An 8873-nucleotide genomic window follows, 5' to 3' on the forward strand; every position below is an offset into this window, starting at 1 on the left:
CACGGTCGAGGCAGAAGGCCGCCACCCTAGAGCCTAGGGTCTGCCTCACGTTTCTTCCAGTTAAGAGGGAGTTTTTCGTTGCCACTGTCGCAAAATTGCTTGCTCAGGTTGGGATTGTCGGGTCTCTTCTCTACATGTAAAGTGTCTTGAGACAACTTGTTTAATAAAATTGAATTGAATTGAATTGAATTTGTTAATAGCTGCCTTCATTATTTCATTGTTCCACTGCCATACCTTACATCATACCACCTACACATGGTCTGAGACTTTCTCATCAACATCAAATACTTGTTCACCTTAACTCATTCACTGCCACTGACGTAAAAAACGTAATTTGTCCCGTTTACCAATCCTGCCACTGACGTAAAAAACGTAATTTTTTTTAATTTTTTTTAGTTTTTTTTTTCAAATTTGACCCAAAGACCAAGGAGATATGATTGTTTAAAGATCTACACTCCCATCCACTTCCTTGTTAACTTAAAACTTAAAAATTCTGTATCTCGGCTCCTGAGTACTTTTTTTTTTCAATGAAAAATCTCTGGCAGTGGGCAAACGCGGCCAGCAATAATTGTGGCAGTGAATGAGTTAACGGAAACCACAACTCTAAAAACTAAAAGATTAGTGGGGCAGTGTGAATTAACATAGGATTGACCCTGGCAGCATTTCAATGGTACACGTATGTTACCTGTTTATTAAGCTACTATTTTTCAACCACATCTAATGAGACAAGACATCAGTTGAATGAGTTTGGGAATGAATTGCAACAACTACGCAGTAAGTGAAGAAAGGGAACTTGGAAAGACACTTGCGGACAAACCACACGTCATTTGACTAGACATTTCCAGCAGACAGAGAACTAAGAAAAATAAATAAACTAAGGAACTGAAATTTCAACCATTGACATATAATGTTAATCATGAATAATGTTTTTATTATTGTTTGATGTGCATTACACTTTTTTCATAATTATACAATACTATACATAAACTATTGACTTATTATCTTTGCATTATTTTAATTAGGGGTCTATAATAAGAAAAGGCGGTGGCTAAATAGATCTCATGCCACAATTAAACTGTTGGGGCACAGAGGGGGCCCTACTGTTCTAAAATGTGTAGCACACTGGCATAGACACTATGGCACATTACGAGTCCATTAGAATACATTCAGCGCTAGTCATTTGGGTTTCTGGTAAAATTAAAGACCAGTTATTTTGTATGTCTGTGACAAAAATAAAATATTGATCAAAATATCTGTCACAAGCTGGCATGGTGATGACCCCTGAGTTAGACATAAGGTACAAAAGTGGTGACACATTCCAAATAGGCCAGGCCCTGAAAGGCGGCGTCCTAGTTATGTGAATGGAGCTCTATTGTGCCACTTATATTTGAGCAGTGGCACAAACTACGCAACACTCCACCAATATGTGAAGCCAGTTTAAAGTGTTGATCAAATGCTGCATTCTCTTTGTCTTGAATAAATAGGTAATAAACAAATTATCGCCTATCATATCAGCCTGAGGTTGGTTAACGTCCGAGAGATAAACCTAGGTGATCATTTATGTTTCAAACTTAAAGCTGCAATAAGTGACATTTATGGACTACCCTTGATTCAAACCTGTGTCCCTCGTGTGAGGGTCAACATTTCTACTGCTGAGCTAAAATAGAACACCCGCTTACAGGGTAGATATTGTACTTGAGCTTCTTGTCAATCAGTAGCGTTCCTCCCTCAACACAGGATGTTGTACATTTCACTATAGAAGAACAGGGAGACCAAACACAACCACCACAGTTGTGTTAGTCAACATAATCTACCATACAGATTGGTTAGAATAATGTTTTATTTACTAAAAATGTTCCAGATTACAGCTTTAAAATATTATTGTTCATCAAGAGAACAGACGGAGTCCTGACTTCTCAAGATTAGTATAACACAATATGGCTCGGTATAGAAACAGTGGGACATCATATACCCCTTGAATGAGAATGAAACTACAGTATAGTGTTAACAATGATGCTAGAGATGGGACGGTTAACTGACATGTGTGTCACTAACCGTTCAGGACTAAATAACCAAAATTAACCAAAATGAAGTAATATAAAATATTAACAGAATATTAATGAAAAAAATCACTTTGTTTGTTCCTCATACAACATTTTACGAAACATAAAAAAAAAATGGAAGAGAAGAGAAGAAAACAGCCATACAGAATGAGATACTGTAGACTGTAATGTATGTTACAATACAGTTTTAGGCCCTATTTGAACCCACACATAGGACTACAATGTTATGTATTGATATGATGTCATATATGTGGGCTGTTAACCGTGGTTAACCGCCCACATGTCAAAGGTTGCACGTTTACAAAAACAGGACTATGTGAATTATGTCTCTCTAGTAACTACAACATATTGATTATATTGATGTAATTATAATGATTGTACCAGAGATGGTCATGTTGATGGACTGGCTGAGTTCCCCTGACTTGGACTCACACCAATAAAGTCCACTGTCCCAGGTATACAGGAACCCCATGACACAGGATGCTCCTATACAGAATCACAATGAAAATAAAGAGGGATTTCAGTTAAAAGCCTATGTATGTATGTATGTATGTATGTATGTATGTATGTATGTATGTATGTATGTACAGTATGTATGTATGTATGTATGTATGTATGTATGTATGTATGTATGTATGTATGTATGTATGTATGTATGTATGTATGTATGTATGTACAGTATGTATGCACCTACCTACCTCCCTATCCCTACATACCTTTGGTTTCTCCCCAGTCATCGTTGCAGGTTCCATTCACCCTGTCATTGGTCTGTCTTTTCACAGACCACTCCAGTGTAGAGTTCCCTTCTTCCTCACAGCTCAGTGAGATGGACTCATGTTGAAAGAACTGATTTCTGTCAGGACGGACTCTCAGAGACACTGGAAGAAGAGAGAGAGGACCAGACAGAAAGAAAGAAAGAAAGAAAGAAAGAAAGAAAGAAAGGAAGAAAGAAAGAAAGAAAGAAAGAAAGAAAGAAAGAAAGAAAGAAAGAAAGAAAGAAAGAAAGAAAGAAAGAAAGAAAGAAAGAAAGAAAGAAAGACAGGGATTAGAGTGAGACATACTGGCTATAGACATAAGCAGATGTGAGCTGCTATCACTGTAAATAACAACATTAACATTGGATGAAAGAAATACATCTGACTGTATCATCATCTGTGGAAGTCGGTGGAGGATGTTCTTTTTTATGAGGAGATCTCAGCTTAAGCCATTATCGCAAGATCTTTTTTTTTTTGTCATATTCAAGAACATACATACATACATACATACATACATACATACATACATACATACATACATACATACATACATACATACATACATACATACATACATACATACATACATGTATGTATGTATAAGCAGTGTTTGCTTATGTCTAACAGCAAACAAAAGGAACGCCCGGCGAATAGTTGGTAAATGGATTTAAACATGATTCGGAATAAGAGACTAATGATGGATAATAATCTTGTTGGCAAAAGCTATCATTAATCATATGACCTACAGTGAGATAGCAGCATCACTTCAGAGACTGCAGAATGAAAGGGAAAGACCAAAATGCCAAAAGGAGTGCAGTATTTAATTTACATTTCTGGTATAAAGCAATTGTTTACAGCATGGATCCAGGTGTCTAGGCAAAATAAATGTAATGCAGTCGTTTCAATGCTCATTAAGTCTGCAATGTTCAGCATAAATATATTAAATATATTTTCACACTAATAACTCTTGTTTAGCCCGCAGGCAATGGCATGCTGTTGAATGATCTGTCTGTTCACGACTAGCCAGTTTGCAAAATGACTGCACAGACTACTGTAAGGTTCTCCTCAACATGCATAAAGCTACAAATAAACTGTGAAAATCATTAATTCAATGTATCAATACGATTGTTATCACACAATTACTGAGTTAAAATGAACAGATCCATATGTTTTCTATTTTAATACCTTGTTTTAGGATCACAGGGGTTGCTAAGTCAACAACAAAAGCACAGTTAACCATGCATCATTAGGAAGTGTTCTGCGTAAAACTACTACTATATACAATGCTACTGTAATGCAGACTATTCAAATTGACAAAATTATCTTTTCTCTTTCGAGGACAATCACATCTTGGTTTATGTTGTTAAAACTGTGTGGAAAGCATTGGAGAGTTAAAGCGGCACTATGTAACTTTTTTTAAATGAATAAAATGCAATTTTGTTTAATCTGGTGGAGTGTGTTAATACAGTATAATTTATACAATTGGGGTGGTTGTGTTTTGTCTTCCTGCTCTTCTATTGAGACATTTAGATCGTGTCAAAGGTCATATCTCACCTAGACACAGGATCTGACAAAAATGTTGACATGAAGCTTAATGTAAAAATGTCAGCACTTGTGCAGGAAAACGGGTTAAAATCTGGGGTAGAAGAGGAAAGTTACATAGTGCAGCTTTTATTACAGAACCAATCCAAAGTTATTTTGGGCGGTGATAGGATTAGTATCCAAATCAGTGTAAGTGCAGGTTTGTTAGCGGCCATTCTCGCTACTGTTCTAGCACTGTTCTAAATTAAATTGTATAAGTCCCCAGATGTATCGGAGATCTGAATGAATGTTTATGTTTTATTAATAGCATAGTTGGAGCACATTCCTAAACAATCAGATGGCTTGTCTCATACTAGCCTCCCCATAATGCAATGCATTGAAGTTGTCTCACCATCTGTTTGAGCAGGTCCACAGCAGACGAGGAGATACACCACTGTGGGGGGGGGGGGGGGGGAGAGAGAGAGAGAGAGAGAGAGAGAGAGAGAGAGAGAGAGAGAGAGAGAGAGGGGGGGGTGGCAGGGCTTTATGTGGTGAATTAAATGAAAGGATCCAATGTAAATTTAATCAGTTCAGCCCTTCGTTCAGTTCAAAAGTTCGTGTTTTTTCAATTACTTTTTTCATTTATTTTTAATATTTTCTTTGGAAAATGAAAACAATTTAATACAATAAAAAATGTAAATAAAATAAATGAAAAAAGTAATCGGAAAAACACGGCCCCCTCACGCATTAGGAGGGCAGGGTGAGTCACCAGAACCAAGGACGGGTGTTTTTGATAAATCTAACATGGTTAAAATTGAGTTTGAAGTTACAATGGGTTTGTATAGGAAGGGAGCGTGTCTGATAAAATGAATATCAAATATCTAAATAATGAATCAAGCAACTTAAAAACTGTCTGGGGGGGGTTCACAAAGGCCTGAGTAGATGATAAAATGACCAAAAGTTTTTTTGAAAGTGAAATATCCCTTTAAGTAGCCATATAATAAGCCGGATAATCAATGGGGAGCGGGTCATCATTGAGAAATAAACCCAGACAGGGTGACTACACCCAGCGCCGGTTCTAGGCTGATCAGCGCTCTAGGCGAGATTCCTCTGATGCGCCGTCGGGTTTTGGGCGGATTATGACACGTTTTTGGCTACTTTATTTCGGTTTTAGGGTTAGGATTAGGGTTAGGTTAGGGTTATGTTATTTAATTCTGATTTTAGCGATTTATTATCATTATTATTATTTTTCCCGACTTTTTTTTCCGCCTCTCCAAACTGCCGCTCTAGGTGGCCGCCTAGGTCGCCTGCATGGACGCGCCGGCCCTGACTACACCCCAGGCAAATCACCCTGTCGGGGTTTATTTCTCAATAGTGACCTGCTCTCCATTGATTATACCTGGTATATAATTCTCCTGCAGCCCACATTTAATCTGGAGCTACAGATTTACAACTCTTTTTACGTCCCTGATTACCACAATCATCTCAACAACTGCAATATTCATCAAACGTTGAAAGCAATATAAACAGCAGGCTTCATACTGTAAGCACAATATAACAGTAACATTTGTAACAATCAATAACAGTAACATTTTTTTAAAACTAGCTTTTTATAAAAACTGGATGTATTTGAGTGTCCTTATAGACCATTGTTATATTTCCTAAATTATTGACTTGAATGTTTTAAAAAATAAAATAAAAGGACAAAAGATTAAGTTTTGTATCAATTGATTTGAATAGACTACACTGATGTGCACACTGCCAAATAAATAATTAAATTAAAGTGGAATCTCTGCACGATATTGCACCTACTGTAGGCTTACATGCACACACTATTCCCTTGTGTAATCCCTTATCTCCAGTGACGGTGGCATGCAGACGGTGGCATGCAGTTGCATGCAGTTGTATCCCAACACATAGCAAAATGTATCGCCCATAAGTTAACAATCACAATTTTTTTCTAAATTTGAATGATCACAATGTTTAAATATCATTTTTTTTTTACATTTTTTTTTTGGGGGGGGGATGTTGGTCTTTATCTATAGTTTAACAGTAGAGACAGACAGTAAACAGGGGGGGAGAGATGGGGAGAGACATGCAGCAAAGCTCGTCGGGAACGGGACTCAAACCCGTGATGCGCTGTCAGGTTACATTGAAGCCTAGGTGCCGTCGGGGCTACAATGTTTAAATATTAACAGTAGATTTATTTATATTATTTAAAAAATATTCAATCTACAAGCTCCTGCCTCCTGCCTCCTGCCTTTTGCAGCTAATAGATAGGCCATTTTTGTTATTTGTCGTATAATGAAGTACAATATATACTGTAGGGCTTAAGCGGTAGTTGAATAGTAATGTGTTATTCTAAGCACTTTTAAAACAGCGCTTATAAAATGTCTGCAAAATAACTACATCTAAGTATTTTTACTTTTAGAGTTATTATTATTATTCATTTTTCTTTCTTTTAGTCACTGACTACAAAACTTTATTGTATAACATGCAGTGGATGTACAAATGCAATTTAGTTGAAATGGGTTGTAGGCATACTGCACATCTACAGGGTAAACATTTGAAAATTGCATTGATAGCACATTTACTGAAATTCACGCAGTCGGAGTGCTCTTGTTTTATGTCACCAAATAAAATCAATTAATTAATGTAGGTTAATACAAACAAGGCAACACACACACACACACACACACACACACACACACACACACACACACACACACACACACACACACACACACACACACACACACACACACACACACACATAATAATAATAATAATAATAATAGTAATAATGATAATAATAATTAAATAACTGTGAAAAACGTGTTGGTTTCTGATCAGATTGACTATGAACAGATAAGGCACCAGGAGGAATTAAGCCTGGCTATTAGCCTGGTCTGGTAACTATGTGCCAATACTTTCATGTAAACAAGTGCTGTCAGTTTTGCTCTATAATTCCATTTGAATTTCAATGCTTTACTATTTTTTATATTTGCATATATTTGCATATTTTATATAATATATAATTATATCAAATAATGTATAGTTGTAAAACAAGAAACACTCACGTGCACACATACAGTACTAGTGCTATAATAATAGGCTAAACAAAATAGTGAAACTAACTATATTAGGTTAAGGCTTTAAATTAGGTTCATTTTCAGTTTTTTTGATAAGAGGAGAGTAACATTAGGCTACAACTTCTTAGCGGGCGTCCGAGGAAAAGACACACCTCGTCGAGTAACCCAGCAGTAGTAGCTATCGACATTGGCCCTTACGTTGAAACGGTTGAAACTCCACTGGTTTTTCAGCATAATTTGGATGTTTATAAATATAAATATATATATTTTTACAAACTACATTCTACATTGTTATTTGTTCTATCACCGCACTAATGTAAACCGAATCATAAACAAGATTAAGCTCAGCCAGGATAACTGAAAAATCCTGGGTGAATCTGCTGTCTAGGTTTTGTGAAACGAGCCATCCATTTGCTTCAAATGCTAAACAGCACTTAATGTGGTAAGAAAATAGGAATTTGTGTGTGTGTTTTTTTTTTATGAGTGCAAAGCAGAATTAGTTAGTAAAAAGAGCAAGTGTTCTCTGATGCTCTGGATCAACTAAATAAAGTTTAATGGTTATCGTGAAGTGAAATACAATTGAAATAAAGTACTCACATGATATTATATGAGCTGATCCAAATTTCATCTTGACAAACTGACTGACTAACACTGACTGAGAGCGATGTGGTTTGACGTAGACCCTTCTGCAGCTTGTTGGCTGCAAGTGCCCCTTTCCTGTTTGGTAAGATGCACGAACATGTGCACGTGCATACAAACACACACACCCACACGCACGCACGCACGCACGCACGCACGCACGCACGCACGCACGCACGCACGCACGCACACACACACACACACACACACACACAAACACACACACACACACACACACACACACACACACACACACACACACACACACACACACACACACACACACACACACACACACACACACACACTATTTTTTTAATTTTTATTTGACCTTTATTTGTACAAGTAAGTGAGATACTACATCTCTTTTACAAGGGAGCCCTGTTAAAGATAGCAGCAATACAATGTTACAATTAACAAAACATTTACATAATAGAGTACAATTACAATAACACAGTGCAACAGTGCATAGGCACCGAATTATGAGCATGCTCCTGGGGGCTCAACTCGAATCGAATTCCATGGAGTCTGCCATCTAATCAGTGAGTAAACTTTTTAAAGACCGATTTGTGTGAGTGTTGGAAAATATTTGTGGGAGTAACAAAAAAGTGTGTTTTGAAGACAACGTGAAATGGCAGAGAATCTAGTCAGGCACAAATGACAGAGGCCTATTATGTCTATGTGGAGTTGTGTCATGATCCAAGGAATCCATGGGGAAAATATGTTGATTGTACGAGCTATGGTTCAAGAGTTATAGGCCAAACGTGAAGCAGTTGTTATAGCACCACCATCTGGCCGATTTG

General features: G+C 37.1%; 1 protein-coding gene across 4 annotated transcripts in view; it reads right to left on the reverse strand.

Moving 5' to 3' along the window:
* LOC308081392 (Fc receptor-like protein 5) overlaps positions 1–8124 on the reverse strand; it is a 26084-nt gene extending 17960 nt beyond the window's left edge. For all 4 annotated transcript variants that reach the window (XM_080457767.1, XM_080457768.1, XM_080457766.1 and 1 more), the window contains exons 1-4: positions 8029–8124; positions 4752–4793; positions 2780–2941; positions 2445–2549 (exon numbers count right to left, since the gene is read on the reverse strand). The gene's annotated coding sequence lies outside the window, so the exon portion shown is untranslated. The remainder of the gene's footprint in view (positions 1–2444; positions 2550–2779; positions 2942–4751; positions 4794–8028) is intronic.
* Between the last annotated feature and the right edge of the window lie 749 nt (positions 8125–8873).

The sequence above is a fragment of the Gymnoscopelus braueri genome (genome assembly GCF_963280865.1).
Source record: "Gymnoscopelus braueri genome assembly, contig: SCAFFOLD_43, whole genome shotgun sequence".
NCBI classification, from domain to species: Eukaryota; Metazoa; Chordata; class Actinopteri; order Myctophiformes; family Myctophidae; genus Gymnoscopelus; species Gymnoscopelus braueri.